Genomic DNA, 15,815 nt, shown 5'->3' on the forward strand with positions numbered 1-15,815 from the left:
AAACACGTTATGTGCATAATTTTATTTATTACAAACCTCATGAGGTAGACACTAATATTGTGCCCATTTTATAGATGGGAAACTGGCAAAAAGAGGTGAAGGGATTTGTCCTAGGTTCCTCATGTGTTAAATGGAAGAATTGGGATTTAATCTCAAGATTTCCAGCTTAATTAAGAGCTCTTAACCATTTGGACATCTAATAGGTGAACTATTTGTAATAAAGTATACTTTATACACTATATATACCAGACAATAAGTACCTTTTATAATTATGTCATTTATGCATGAATGTATCCATCCATTATATTCCAGTTACTTTGTTAGGCACTGGAGATTCAGCTTTGAACGAGACTATTTTTTATATGTTTGCATTCTACAGGGGGGACAAAATGTTAGAGAAATAAGGACACAGACAATTAGGCTTACTGCCATCATGATAAGCTCTACGAGGGATGCTATGAGAATGTATAACAGGAAAGTTAATCTAATTCAGGGGTGGGGTTGGATCAGCCAAGACCTCCCTAGGGAGATGGTGAGGAAGAATAGGATTGACAGAAAAGGATTAGATGTAAAATATGAGACTGTCATTTTAGGCAAAGGGATCAGTATGTGCAAAGATCCTCTGGTGAATATGTTATGTTAAAAGAGGTGGAAGAATGCCAGTGTGTTCTTCCTAGAGCAGGGTTCTGTCAATAAACTTTTACTGTAATGGGCCAGATAGAAAGGATTTCATGCTTTGAGGCTATATAGTCCTTGTAGTAACTACTCAACTTTGCTGTTGTAGTGCAAAAGCAACCATAGGCATTATGTAAACAACTGGCTATGTTACTTTCTCAATAAGCTTTATTTTACAAAAATGGCCCAATTTAGCCTAAGGGCAGTAGTTTCCTGACCTCTATTCTAAAGCATACTGAGAGCATGATAGTATGAGATCAAACTGATGAGACATGTTGCAACAACCTTATGGGGCTAGTGTTAATTCCACCATTTTATGGATGAGGAAATTGTGGTTCAGAGACAAGAATTAACTTGCTTAAAGTCACCCAGATGATAGCTGGCAGATCCATAATTCAAAAGCAATATGTTTGACTCTAAAGATCATATTCCTGTCTTCTTGAAACTTTATTATTTTATCTAATTATAGATGTAAGAATTATTTGAATATCAAACAGTCCGTAGATACAGTGTAGATGATCCATGCCCTCAAAATCGCAACTTTCCAGAAATCCAGTAATTTCATATATATTCCTCCAATTCTTTTTTCTGTAGATATAACATATATTATACTATTTAAAAATAAAAAGGGGATTATACTATTCACACTACCTATACCTTCTTTTTTTTCTACTTACCAATATATAACACAAACATTTTTTATGTCAACATCAAAACATATGGATCGCCTAATTATTTATAATGATGCATCATGGTTCATTGGAGTGTTTAGTTTCCTATTGCTGAGTATTTGTGTGCTTTCCACTGCAACTTGGAATATCTTTGCCTTGATATTTTTAGGTGCTTGAGCCACCCCTCTAAGTCATACCAACTCTCCTAAGCTGTCTTTCAAATGATAGATTATAGGACCTTCCATGTACCATGCTTTTGTGGGGTCACATAGGTCTCTTGGGGTCATTTCTTTTTTTAAATATACAAATAATGACAACTTTGAATAAAAGATTTGTTCGATGGAAAAATTCTTATTTTTTAAAACAAACTTCTGATATCTTAGAAAATCTGTTTCATCACTCAATATATGAAATATCATATTTTATTCCACAAATATTTTCTTAAGTGTCTACGCTCTGCTATGCACTGCCTGAGGCACTGGTGATATTGGTGAACAAGACGGACAATGTTCTTACTCTCCTGGACTTATAGTCTTAATCATTTTTACTTTATTTAGACTGTACTATTCTGATCTACCACAGAAAACGTAAAATTCACCACATTGAGAACCTTATTTTTGCTGACTATGAAATGAAGATATAAGGAGCTTGGAAATTTGAAGAGTTTTTACAATATTCGCTCAGGTTTCAGTAGCTTGAAGATATAACTACTTGCTTCTTAAATTGGATATTTTGGTATTTTCTTCATATCTTGATATAAAGCTTCCTGGTTTCAAAACTTTCTATAAAATTATAGTAATCAAAACAGTATGGTATTGGCATAAGGATAAATATATTAATGGAATAGAATTGAGAGTCCAGAAATAAACTCACATACCTATGGTCAATTGATTTCTGATAAGGGTGCCAAGATCATTTAATGCAGAAAGAATAGTCTCTTAAACAAATGGTAATAGTACAACTGGATATGGTACAAAAAGATGAAGTTTGACCCCTGTCTCACATCGCATACAAAAAGCAACTCACAATGGATCAAAGCCTAAATATAAGAGCTAAAACTGTAAAACTCTTAGAAAAAAACATACAAGTAAATTCACCTTTAATTTGGCAATGGTTTTTCAGATATAACATCAAAAGCACAAGGAACAAAAGAAAAAATAAATTGTACTACATCAAAATTAAAAACTTTTACACATCAAAGGACACTATTAAGAGAATGAAAAGACAGCCCCCCAAAATGAGAAAAATATTTACAATCACATATCTGATAAGAGTCCAGTATCCAGAATATATAAAGAACACTCAGAATTCAACAACCCAATTAAAAGTTGGACAAAGGATCTGAACAGATATTTCTCCAAAGAAGATATACAAATGGCCAATAAGTCTATGAGAAGATGCTCAATACCATAAGTTATTAGGGAAATACATATCAAAACCACAATAAATACCACTCCACATTATAGGTTGGCTATAATAATAATTTTTAAAAATAATTTTTAAAACATAAATAACAAATATTGGTAAGGATATGGAGAAACTGGAACCCTCATACATTGCTAGTGGAAATGTATAATGGTGCAGCCTCTGTAGAAAATGGTTTATCATTTCTTTGATAAGATAAACATAAAATTACTATATGACCCAGCAATTTCACTCCCAGATATATACTCCAAAGAACTGAAAACAGGTGTTCAAACAAAAACTTGTACACGAATAGCAGCACTATTCAGAAAAGCCAAAAGATGAAAGCAACTCAACGTCTATCAATGGATGAATGGATAAACAAATATGATATATTCACACAATGGAATACTATTCAGCCATTAAAAGGAATGTAACACTAACACATGCTACAATATGTATGAACACTGAAAACATGTTAAGTGAAAGAAGTCAGACAAAGGGCACATATTATACGATTTAATTTACATGAAATATCCAGAATAGGCAAATCTATAGTGACAGGAAGCAAATTAGTGGCTGCTTAGGGATAAGGAAATGGAGAGCATTGGGAGGAAGGGCAATACCAAAAGGATACAGGGTTTCTTACTGAGGCAATAAAAACATTCTAAAATATTGATTGTGTTGATGGTTGCACCTATCTGTGACTATACTAAAAACACTGAATTGTACACTTTAAATGATTGTAATGGTATGCAAATTATCTCTCAATAAAACTGTTTAAAAAAAGGACGTAGCATTTGTCAATATCAACTGGAGTGGAATGCATGCAAACTCTATGACCTAGCAATCCTAGTCCTAAGTATATATCCAGCAGAAAACTGGACACATATTCATCCAAAGACATGTACAAGAATATTCATAGTAGTACTATTAAAAAATAGACTTACAGTAGAAACCGAAATGCTTATCACCAGTAGAATGGATAAACTAATATAGTCAAATAATGAAATACTATGAAGCAATGAAAAGGAACAAACTACAACTATATGCAACAATATAAATGAATCTCAAAAATATAAAATTGAGTAAAAGAAGCCAGACTCAAAAGAATATATCCTATAAAATTCCATTTGTATAAAGTTTAACACTTGGGAAGCCTAATCTATGGAGTTAGAAGTCATGATACTGTTTACTCTCAGGCACATGGGTAATGACTGGAAAGAGGACATGAAGGGCCTTTGCCGAGGCTGGTAATGTTCCATTTCTTGATTTGGGAGTTGGTTAGATGTATATTCACTTTGTGAAAATTGATCAGGCTTTACACACTTATGATTTGTCTATTTTCTTTTTGTGAGACTTTAATTTTTTTGGCTTTAAAATGTTTATTTTTTAATTTTAATTAATTAATTAATTAATTTTGACATTGGTTAATGAAATCCATAAGTTGCAGGTATACAATTTAACAGTAAGGCATATATATATTGCATGGTGTGTTAGATTTCTTTCTGTCACCACATATTTGATCCCTTTTACCCCATCTACTTCCCTCCGCCTCGCTCTCTGATTTGTGTATTTGCATGTCTTTATGTTGTACTCTAATAAAAAGTTTTAAAATTTCAGAATAGTTTTGAAAACAGGCTTTTAAGTCCTAAGAATATTTCTCCTTTTTGGGGGAAAGGGATCACTTTTTGATACGCTTTAATTTTTTTCAGTTGTATAGTTATCACTCTATTTTTATTTTCTAATCTCTTTTTCCTAAGAGCAAACCATTGCTTGCTCATATTAAGCCTTGCTCAAAGTAGAAGTGACTACTCTTCAAAATACTTTCGCATTGTATGAAAATTGAGCTGATTTTGTAATAAAAAGACATTTTACTGCCATCTACCGGTAAATTATCATAATAAATTTATAAATTATAATGTTTCCCAGTGAATGGCACCCACTTAGATATGATGTCCTACAAGATACAACTTGTCTAACTAAATGTGGTAACTTTGTTGTTTGGCACTATTGTGATAAGCCCCACAGACAGTAGAATGTTGATGCTCTCTAGATGGTTTTGTTCTTTTTTTTTCATGTTTGATGTTGTTCTTAAAGACAGTTCGAGTATTCACTATCAATCCTATTACTGCAAAGCTTAGGCGCATTTGAGCAAACATGAAAGTAGAAGTTCGATAAGTCTGAATCCAGAGCATCTTGAATGTCTCAGGACTGCTGTTCTTGTTCATAACATCCTGTGAAACAGCCTGATAACCTCTGTAGAGGCCTCTGTTAATTTGCTGCTTCTTGAGGCCTCAAAAACAGTAGGCATTCTTCTAAACATTTTATAAGTACTAATTCCTTTAATTCTCTAATTCTCATCTGTAAGGTGCCCTTATCTACAGATAACCAAAGCAGAAAAAAGTTAAGTTAAATTACAGGTAAAGATATTAAAATATACTTTCTTTGGGAAGCATACACAAAACAAAATAAAAACAATGTCAGAATTAAAAAACCAAACACAATAAAGAAGAAAATACTTTGGACTCTGTTGGACAGTCATTAATCTCTGGTCTCACTTTCTTCATCTGTATAACTAGAAGGTTGGAATTGCCCAAATTCACATAGCTAATAAATGGCAGAGCTAGAATCTGAACTAAGGTATTTTGGTTTCAGAGTCCAATCTTGTAATCACTAGGGTATACTTAGTTCCAGTCTATGGCCTCTTTCTGTTCCTTTGCTACCTTCCTGTGGGCAACAAATGTTTATGTTGCCTATGCTTGTGCTATTTTTGACTCTCAAAATGGGCCCCTGCCTCTTAGCTCCCTGCATTCTTACTAAAAACCTATAACCTTCAGTTTAAAGACCTGGATAACAAGGTGAAAAAATGAAAACAGTGGCTCAGGTTCCAGTATATATATATTTAAATTATGGTAAAATATATATAACCTAAAATTTGCCATTTTAATTATTTTTAAGAATATAGTTCATGCTTATATTTTCAGTGGCATTAAGTACATTCACATTGTCATACGACCACCACTACTATCCATTTCCAGAAATTTTTCACTTTTTCCAACTGAAACTCTGTACCCATTAAACGGTAACTCTCCATTCTTCACCCCCTCCAGCCCTTGGCAATCATTATTCTATGAGTTTGACTACTCTAGGAATCTCATATAAGAGGTATCATAGGATATTTGTCCTTTTGTGACTTGCTTATTTTACGTACCGTAATGTCTTCAAGGTTTATCCAAGTTGTACCATGTGTCAAAATTTCCTCCCTTTTTAGGCCATAAAGTATTCCATTGTATATAAATAACTCATTTTGTTTAACCATTCATCTGTTGTTGATAGACACTTGGATTGCTTCCACCTTTCAGTTATGATGAATAATACTGCTATGCACATGGGTGTACAAATCTCTTTGGATCCCTGCTTCTACATTTGGGGGGTGGGGGGAGTAAATATCCAGAAGTGGAATTGCTGGATCAAATGGTAATTCTATGTTTAACTTTTTGTGAAGCTGCCAAACTTCTTCCCACAGCTGTTGCACCATTTCCATTCCCACCACCAATGTAAAAGGGTTCCAATTTCTCTATATCCTCACTAACACTTGTGACTTTGTTTTTTCAAATAATAACCATGCTAATGGTGTGAATTGATCTCATTATGGTTTTGATTTGCATTGCCCTAATGACTAGTGCAGTTGAATGTCTTTTTACCTGCTTATTGGTCACGTATGTCTTCTTTGGATAAATGTCTATTCAAGTCTTCTGCTCATTTTTAAACTGGGTTTTTGTTGCATTAGGACCTTTCAGATCTTTCTTCCGTCTAGAAATTTTTGTGAGACTTGGAGGTGTGTGTATGATGTCATCTCAGCCTCTTGGTAGGACCCTTGTCTCCAGAAGATGCAATAACCAGAGTTTCTCATTTAGTCTTTCATATTAATTAATTAATCAAGTAGTTCATTAATTGTATCATTATCCAAAGAGTCGCTCTTTGGGTATGTAAGATTTCTAGACTAACACAAAAGAGTACATGCTTATGTGTTTACATGAAGTTCAAGAACTGTCAAAGTTGGTCTCTGGTACCAGTTAGAAGTGGTTACTTCTTGGGGAGCAAGTATTGATTGGGAGGGGACATGTGGGAGGGCACAAAGGAAACTTTCTGGGTTGATAGTTCTGTAACTTGACCTGGGAGGTGCAAACCCACGAACATAAGTAAAAGTTTATTAGGTATACACTTAAGATGTTTCATTTTGCTTTATGTAAATTATACCTCACTTTTCAAAAGTTAAAAAAAGACTAATCTTGGAAGCTAAGCAGGGTCGGGCCTGGTTAGTACTTGGATGGGAGACAGCCTAGGAATGAATACCAGGTGCTGTAGGCTTTAATAAAATAATAATAATAATAATAATCTAAAAGTAAATAGATAATAAAGCTTAAAAAAAAAAAGCTTAATTTCCCCCTCCCCAGGCTCTTCTAGTAAATCTTTTTGGTGTTAATTTCACAGGCTCAAAGGTCTGAGGTACCCCTTGTGGCCGCCTGCGGTTTTCTTTACTTTTCTCTGCCCTTTTGGGCCCTGCAGCTAGCACAGTGCCTGATTCATAGATACAATAAATATTTATTAAGCATCTCCTCTGTGTCAGGCACTGTGCTATGTGCTGAGGAGACAGCAGTTAACAAAATGGGTAAAATCTCCCTCCTTATAGAGTCCATAGCCCAGTGGTGAAGACAAGGAATAAACAACCTAGTGCATCCTATTGAGGACAAGCAAGAGAACCTTTCTGGGGAGTGGTCAGGAAAGGTGCCCTTTGTGGAAGCAATGTTTGAGCTGGGTTCTGAGGGCTGATGAGTTATCTAAGGGGGGAGAACATTTTAGGGGGAGGGTCAGCATGTGCAAGGGCCCTGAGAAGGGGGTAAGTACAATATATGAAGGAAGTAGTTGCAGCCCAGAAAGTGGGGAAGGGAGCACTGAGATAAGTCTGGAGATGTAGGAAGAGCAACAGTAAGACATTTATTTGGTCCTTATCTTAAGAGCAATGTGGAACCATCAAATAGTTTTAAATAGGAAAGGGACATGATCAGACTTCTGACACAGAAACATTACTCTAACAGTATGGTGGAGAATAGATTGGAGGGGAGCCAGGGAGGATGTGAAAAGGCCCTGGACGGCTTGGACACCACTTCAAGCATACAGCGTATGCTCAGTAAATATCTGCGGAATGAAAGAACTCCTGATTCCTTTTCTTGGATGAGACCACTATGCTTGAGCTTTGCAATCAGTTTACAATCCACCTGCTCATCTTCTATCTTCTTGATGCTTCTGTGATAACATACCCTCAATTCCCATTTTATAGATGATGAAGCTGAAGTTCAGAAGCAAAGAAAATCACACAGCTATCAAGAGCGAAAGTCAGATCTGAATCCAGGCCTGTATGATAGACATCTAGTGCAGTGCTGGGGAGGCCTTCCTACATTTGAGGAGAGGGGAGGGCACCTACTGTGCTTGCTGGGGGGGTGATGGCGATGGGAAAAGGTAAAGAGGGATTCCAGGCAAATAATAATAAAGGCTAAAGGTTATCTTTATTACCACATTAACTTATTAGACACTATGTGTCAGGCATTGTACTAAATGCTTTCCATGCCTTTCATTTCCTCTTTGCAAGCACTATCAGGACCCATTTTCCAATGGGTAAACTGAGACTTGGCTGACTTGGCCAAGAACACTCAGCCACAGGGCTCCCCAAGGGCTGTGCAGAGTCTCCGAAATGGGGGCAAAAGCCACTGGCGATATTACAACGCTGGGAGAGAGAGAGATCTACCGGTTCCCGTACTGAGATCTGCACCCAAGTGAGCGGGTGTGCGCTCCGCCTCGCGCGTTGGGGGACGTTTGGTCACGTGTCCAGACTCCACCCACCCGTGGTCCGCCCCGCCCCGCCCTCTCCCGCACTCCCTCCCTCCTTCTCTCCCTCCCTCCCCCTCCCTCCCCGGCCCGGTCCGGCCCATCCCCCTCCCCGCCGGCTCGCTGAGGCCCTGCCGGGTCGGGCTGCGGGCGGCCGGGCGCCGACGGCCGGACAGACGGACGCACGCGAGCACGGACGGACGGACTCACGGAGGGCCGCGGGCACGCACGGCCCGGGCCCGTGCTCCGAGGCCCGCCCGGGAGGGCTGGGGCCGCGCTCAGGTGAGGTGACGGCGACGCGGCCCCGTAAGGGGTGGGCCCACCGGGCGTCCGCGGGCCCGGCCGGGCTGGCTATGTTGCAAGGAGGCGCCGCCTGGGCCCGGCGCGGGAAAATGGCGCCGGGCGCCCGTGGAGCACCGCTCCTGTGCGGGCCCGGGCGGGAGCCGCCCCGCCCGCCCGCCGTGCTCGTGTCCCCGTCGCCATGTTGGGGAGCCGGCCCCGGGCCTGCGGGCGGGGGCGCTGGAGGGAGCGGGGTCCCGGCCGCGGCTGGAGAGTGTGCCGGACACGGGGTCTCGGGCGCTGAGGGAGTGCAGGGTTGGCTAGGGTCTCTGCATGGGGTGGCGCTCCTGGGCCGAGGAACGGGGCAGGAGCCGGACGTGGGGTCGTGGCCAGGGTCGCGGACAAGGGACACTGGGTCCAAACGGAACTGGGGTTGGGTTCCGTGGGACTTGGGGGGGGGGGCGGGGTGGTGCAGGACCTGGGACTGGGTTAGGCTATGGCGGTGTTCAGGACCCCAGGGTAGATAGGATCCAGAGGGGCGTGAAGTCCAAGCTCTGGCTGTCAGGACGGTGGCAGTTGTTTGGGCGGGGTAGAAGAGGTTGATTAGAAATGGAGATTCTTGGGTACAGACACGGGTATCAGATTGTAGCAGTCCTGGGAGTCGCAGGACTAAATTGCAAGATGGTGTAACTAACTCCTAAGGCATTGAGGACATATATGCCCCCAGGATCCTCCACTGTCTATTGAAGAGAGCAAAAAAAAAAGGGGGGGGGAAGGGCTTGATAAAGAAGAGACAAAAGGGGGACTGAGGTTTGGGTGTAGGAGCTGGCCAGCAAAAGGGGTGCGGAGAGTGGAATTGGTTGGCAAGGAGAGAGAACCTCCATCAAGTTAGGGAATTTGTGTGTGTCTTTAAAAGGAGGAACCGGGCTGTTTGTGGGCGGTGACCCTAGGTGTCTTCCCAGGAGGGGGACAGCCCACTTTTTTAAGAGCAGGGTCACCTGGGGAGGTCATCAGAAAGGCGTTATTGAAGCCAGTAAAAAAGGAAGAAGTAGTGAATGTGTAAAAACTACAGAGGCCTTAGAGATCATGTAACTATTTCATGTGATGTAGTGATTTTAGCTGAGAAATGGAAAGGTAAAGTTGACTTCCTAACATCTTAAAAGTTAATGGCAGAGAGGGTACTGGCACGCAGGTCTGCTGCTTCATTCAACACACTGCCTTAGAGGAATTTGCTAGCTGGGAGAAAATGTTAAGTCAAGCATGGCAGCTTATATCAAAGAACTATTAATTTATTTTGTTTCTGTAATGAGTTTGTCAGTTCAAAGGCTGAGAAGGGGATACAAAAAAGTATAGGTAACCAACTATTTGATCATTTCTAGCCCACCTCCATTTGTGCAAAGAAGTTATCTTCGGGACCCTTTTGACTTCTAAAGTTTTAAGAGTTGCCCTTTTTAGGTGTTTACCGTAGACCAAAGGGACACACACACACACACACACACATGCATACACACACACAAACTAAAAAAAAGTGAAGGATCTCTATCATGATCAGGCTTTAATAGAAATTTGATCATGATAGAGAAGAGTTCAAAGTTCACATGGGCTATGGGAGAGTTCTGAGGGAAGCTATGGAAATCAGTCATGAGATAGTAGTTCCCATATAATCAAAAAGGACTCAACAAAAATGTTGAGGACATGCATAGCAATAAGATTTTCAATATACGTTCAATACGGATATACAATATGTATATAAAGCAGCATGATTAATTTGTTCGGGGTCTTTCTAATGCAGGAGAGCCTAACCTTGTCAGTTCCATGGACCCCTCTAGCATCTACTGAAGCCTATGAACCCCCCGCAGAATATATTTTTAATTGCATAAAACAAAAGTATATTTGATTACAAAGAAAACCATCTATGTTGAAATATAATTACCAAAATATACAAATTATGATATAGTAATATATACTTCTTTATCAACACACTATATAAAGTTTTATAATTTTAAAGACATGAGGAACACAAGTAATACTTTAAGATACCTGCAACAACTGTCGTATGATATAAAGTATCTGTGATTACTGCTACAGTCACAGATACTGTCAATTATAGGATAGTTTGTTGCCTACATTAGTATTTGAAGGAAATGACAACTCAGAGGTTAGTAAAAATAAAGAGGTAATTTATTTTCCTGTAGTTCATGGACCCCCTGAATTCTATTTTTGGGCTCCCTTCTACAAACTCCAGGTTAGGAAACCCTATCCTTACTACCAAGCACATCTTCCATTCAACATTTACTGTGCTCTAGACCTCAACTGTATGTCAAACATTATGGCAGGCTTTGAGGATTCAGAGGTCTTTAAGGCAGGGTTTTTTCACTTCGAAAGAAACAGACATGTAACAATGATAGTTCAGGATGGTAAATGCCAAAGGAGAGTTCTCAAAGGTTGTGAGTACACAGAAGTGGGCACATATCTGCTATAGGAATCAAGGAAAGGTTTGGCAAAGGGATGACATTTTAAATGTATCCTGAAAGGTAGAAGAGTTTGCTAGGTGGGCAGTTGTAAGGAAGAGCTTTCCAAGTAAAGGCATGCATTTTCAAGGAATGTAATTGAATGTGGTTGGAGGAAAGAGAGAGAGAGACAGACACAGAGAGAGAGAGAGAGAGAGAGAGAGAGAGAGAGAGAGAGAGAGAGAGAGAGAGAGAGAGAGAAGACTGGGAAGGTTTGAAATCTGGATGTGAAGGACCTTGCTAAGGAGTTTGGACTGAATCCTTAGCTGATAGGGAGGTATTTAAGGTCTTCAAAGGCAGGACTGTATGATGAGGTTTAATTTTTAGGAGATAAACGGATGTTATTCAGAAGGAGAGCCTACTGGAGAGCAGGAAAGGAGTAATGACAGCTTGGACAAAGGCAGAGGCTTTGAGCGTTGAAGAGCATTAGAATTTTCTGGTGTTGATAATTAACATTGTGAGTGGTAAGAGGGAATTTTTTAAATTTCTAGTTTGGGATGCTGGCTGTCAAAGAGGTTAAAAAAAGATAAAAGAAAAGTGAGGTGAGAATTGTCACAGATAATAAGATGTTTTTTTGATAGAGTAATAGTCTTTTGGAAACCATTGCAAAGCTGTCAAATGTGATATAGTTTTTGCTTAAGGAAATCAGAGATAAGTGTCAGCAGACATAAAAGGCAGTGAAAGATAGGAAAAATATTCCTAGAGTGTAGGAAAATCAGAACCATCTATGTTAGGGGTCTGCAAACTATAGCCCATAGGTCAAATCTGGCCTACCACCTATTTATGTAAATAAAGCTTTATTGGAACACTAGCACACTCATTCATTAACATACCGTCTTTGGCTGTTTTCACACTACCAATGTTAGAGTTGAGTGGTTATAACAGAGAACATATAGCTCACAAAGCTGAAAATATTTACTATCTGGCTCTTAATAAAGATGTTTGCCAGTGCCTGATCTGTGTCTGAATGTTGAATGTTCAACTTCTGGTTTGCCATTCAGTTCCTCTGCGATGGAGAATAACCATTTTTTCTCTGTCCTTCTGGTTGAGTTCCCCATGCTTTGTATACCTGCAGCATCACGTAGACCCCTGAATGTTTTATATTGGTCAGTGATGCCAAAGTCTGTTCTGGGGTCTGCTCTGTGGCAACTGTGGGTGTTGAGACCATGCTTGGGCTTGTTTTGCCATTTTTCTGTTGGGTTGTCTTTTTCAAAAGATTTCTTTATATTTTCTGATTATTAAACCTGTGTTGGTTATATTTATTACAGGTGTCATTTCCCAGTTTGTTGCTAATCTTTTTATCTTGTTAACTTGTCTTTTGTTAAAAAGAAGTTCTGAGTTTTATTAAAGTCAAATTTATCAATCTCCCTCCAAGTTCTTGAAATTATTCTTTATATTATCTTATTGAATCTCTATGGATTTGTTTTTGATGTTTAGATTGAATTGTCTCATGTGTGGTGTGAGGTAGGGTCCAGTTTCATTTTTTTCCCTCTGTATAATTTATTATCCCAGCACCATTTATTGAATGGCTTTTGTTTTCACGTTATGAGCTCTTTTGGTCAAGTCTGAGGTCCTAATTGCAGCTCCACTGCTTGTTAATTATGTGACCTTGGACAAGTTGCCTTAGTTTCCTCATCTTTAAAATAGGATAACAGTATTTATCTCATAGGATTGTTGTGAGGATTAAGCGAGTTAAATAATGTAACATGTAGAACACTGTGGCACCTAGAAAATGCTTAATAATGTTAGCTGTTACTTAGCACTATTGTTCATTTCTGATTCCCAGAATAGAGTAGAGGCTCAATGTGTTCAACACAATTGTAGAATTAGTTTGGTTTTCAGGTCAAACCAATGGTTGAGAGAACTTCTGTAGCAGAGGGTGCAAACTGGCAGCCTGTGTTTGGATTTGACCTGCAGATACCTTTTGTTTGGCTCATACAATATTTTTAATGTCTTAAAAATTTATATAAATTTCAGAGTTTCTGACTTACCTTGAAAAATTAAAAGATCTGTCAATGCCAAGCCCATATTCTCTCATAGCAATACATTTAAAGCTGAAACTTTCAGGAGGGGATATGTGTTTCCTGGTTTTCTGTGCAGTCCTTACTACTCATTTGCTTTGTTCATTTACTTATCACCCTATAGGCATTTAATTTTCTGGTTTTTACTGAGATTTTAAATATTCTGTCTCCTAAACCAATAAATGACATATTGGGATAGAGTAAGAATGGCCAGAAATTGATAGAAGAGTTTGTGGGCAGATAAAAACAAAAATCTATTTCTAAGCCTGACTCATACTTGATTATAATGAATAAAATGATAATTGAAATGAAAAGATGAGATGAAATTCATAGGCATCTACTCTATGTTGGGTACTACATTAGAAATGACCACATTGGTGATAGAAAAGAAAATTAGCTGGCCCACTTTATGAAATACTACAGAAGAGGTCTTTTCACTTGTGATGTACAATTGTTTTCCAAGGGAGCAGTTGGATAAGAGGGAGGAAATATAAGAATTCATTTATTTGTCAAACATTATTGGGCCCTACCATGTACATTGGGCTAGAACTCTGTAGGATACAAAAATGAATCTAGCCAGGGTTTAAGTGTCATGTGGGCTGTATGTAATGTGTAATGGAGCTGGTACCTGAAAGAAGTGGCCTTTAAGTGGGGATACCAAGATGGTTAGGATCATAATGCTTGAAGATGAGACATAATACTTTGCAGGTTGAAAGTATGATTGTAAAAACAGGTGTTTAGGAGATAGTAAAGAGTCCAGTTTCACGGGAAAATAAGATTGTAACAGGGCTGTCGGAATTAAAGCTGGAAATGGAGATTGAAAAATAGCAACAATAATTGTAGTAGCTCACATTTTTTGTACACATACTGTTTGCCAGATAATATGTCAAGCATTTTCAAAGTAGTATTTCGTTTAAACCTCATAATAGCCCTGTGAGACAGACACTATTTTTTATCCCTTTTTATAGATAAACTGAGGAATAGAGCTAACAGTTGATGGAGAAAGAACTTGAGTCCAGGCAGCCTAATTCCAAAGCTTGTGTTCTTAGTCTCTGCATACTATACGACCAAATCATGGAAGGCTTTGAATCCTTTCCATTCCCAAGCTGGGAAGTTTGGACTTGATTGACTAATGGTGAGTCAGCAAGAGTTTTTAGCCCTATGGTGACATAATTAAAGCTATACATTAGGAAAGTAAGCATGGTTGTGAAATGTAGGAACAGCTTGAGGAGAAAGTAGAAGTATAGAACTAGTTTACTTTCTCCATCTTCACTGTAAATTGGGTGTTCCTTGAGGCCTGGCCTGTGTCTGTTTCTTCCTCTTTCCCAATATCTACCTTGTATGTTGTCTGGCACAGTTCTTTATTTTTTAAAAATCTTTTTTTGTCTCACTTTAGTCTAAAAAGACTTAAGGTGGCTGCCTAGGAGCTCAATAAACATTTGCTGAGTTAATTAATAAACGACTAGAGGTATGTATAAATACCTACATAAAGGGAGTACGGTGGCTTTGTTAGAGGGAATAATGTAGCCCTAGAATTTGGTGGTAAGCTGTATTTTATATATGGACTCTATAAAGCAAAAAACAAAAACTAAAAAGATAAAAACAGAATCAGATCTTGTGAAGAATTGTATATTCTAGGTCAATTCATATAAATTATGTCAGTTAAAAAGATGAATTCATAGAAACAATGGAACAGCAATTGCTAGGGACTGCGAGGTGGGGGAAATGGGGAGATATTGGTTAAAGAGTACAAACTTCCAGCTATAAGATGAATAAGCTCTGGGGATCAAATGTACAGCATGGTGACTATAGCTAACAATGCTATATTACATACTCGAAAGTTTCTAAAAGAGTAGGTCTTAAATGTTTTCATCACACACACAAAAATATGGTAATTATGTGAGGTGATGGATGTATTAACTAACCTTATTGTTATATTCATTGTATGTTTCTCAATATATACTTGTATCCATCTTGTACACCTTAAACTTACACATTATGTTATCATATCTCAGTAAAGTTGGGAGAAAAAGCTGTGTCAGTTAATGTAATGTCATTGGTCAAATTCAGAGAATATTTATACTTCAAATAGGTATTTAGGTTTGTATTTATCATTAACCAGCTTCATATCCGCCCCCCCCCCCACACACACACACAAGGAGGCACCAAAAGTTTCTGTTGATCAGATCCTTTTTGAGCCATTGAATATAGAACTGATATTAGTTCCATAGTACCATTTATGTACATTTTCTAAAAATCAGATAGCAACTGATTGTTAGAAATAGTTGCAAGTTTGTGACTCAAATTCCTGTTCTGGATTTTACTGAGGGAAATTATTTATTAGGTTAAGTCCCTTGCCATAATTG

General features: G+C 38.5%; 1 protein-coding gene across 4 annotated transcripts in view; it reads left to right on the top strand.

Moving 5' to 3' along the window:
- Positions 1 to 8,735: 8,735 nt before the first annotated feature.
- Positions 8,736 to 15,815, top strand: part of NCOA6 (nuclear receptor coactivator 6) — an 89,902-nt gene continuing 82,822 nt past the window's right edge. For 3 of the 4 annotated variants that reach the window (XM_036229500.1, XM_016126414.2, XM_016126415.2), the window contains exon 1: positions 8,736 to 8,921. The gene's annotated coding sequence lies outside the window, so the exon portion shown is untranslated. Of the gene's footprint in view, positions 8,922 to 9,408; positions 14,585 to 15,815 lie in introns of those variants that run through there. The other variant, XM_036229499.1, reaches the window with a different exon arrangement.

This window comes from Rousettus aegyptiacus, unplaced genomic scaffold, assembly GCF_014176215.1.
Source record: "Rousettus aegyptiacus isolate mRouAeg1 unplaced genomic scaffold, mRouAeg1.p scaffold_m13_p_12, whole genome shotgun sequence".
NCBI lineage: Eukaryota > Metazoa > Chordata > Mammalia > Chiroptera > Pteropodidae > Rousettus > Rousettus aegyptiacus.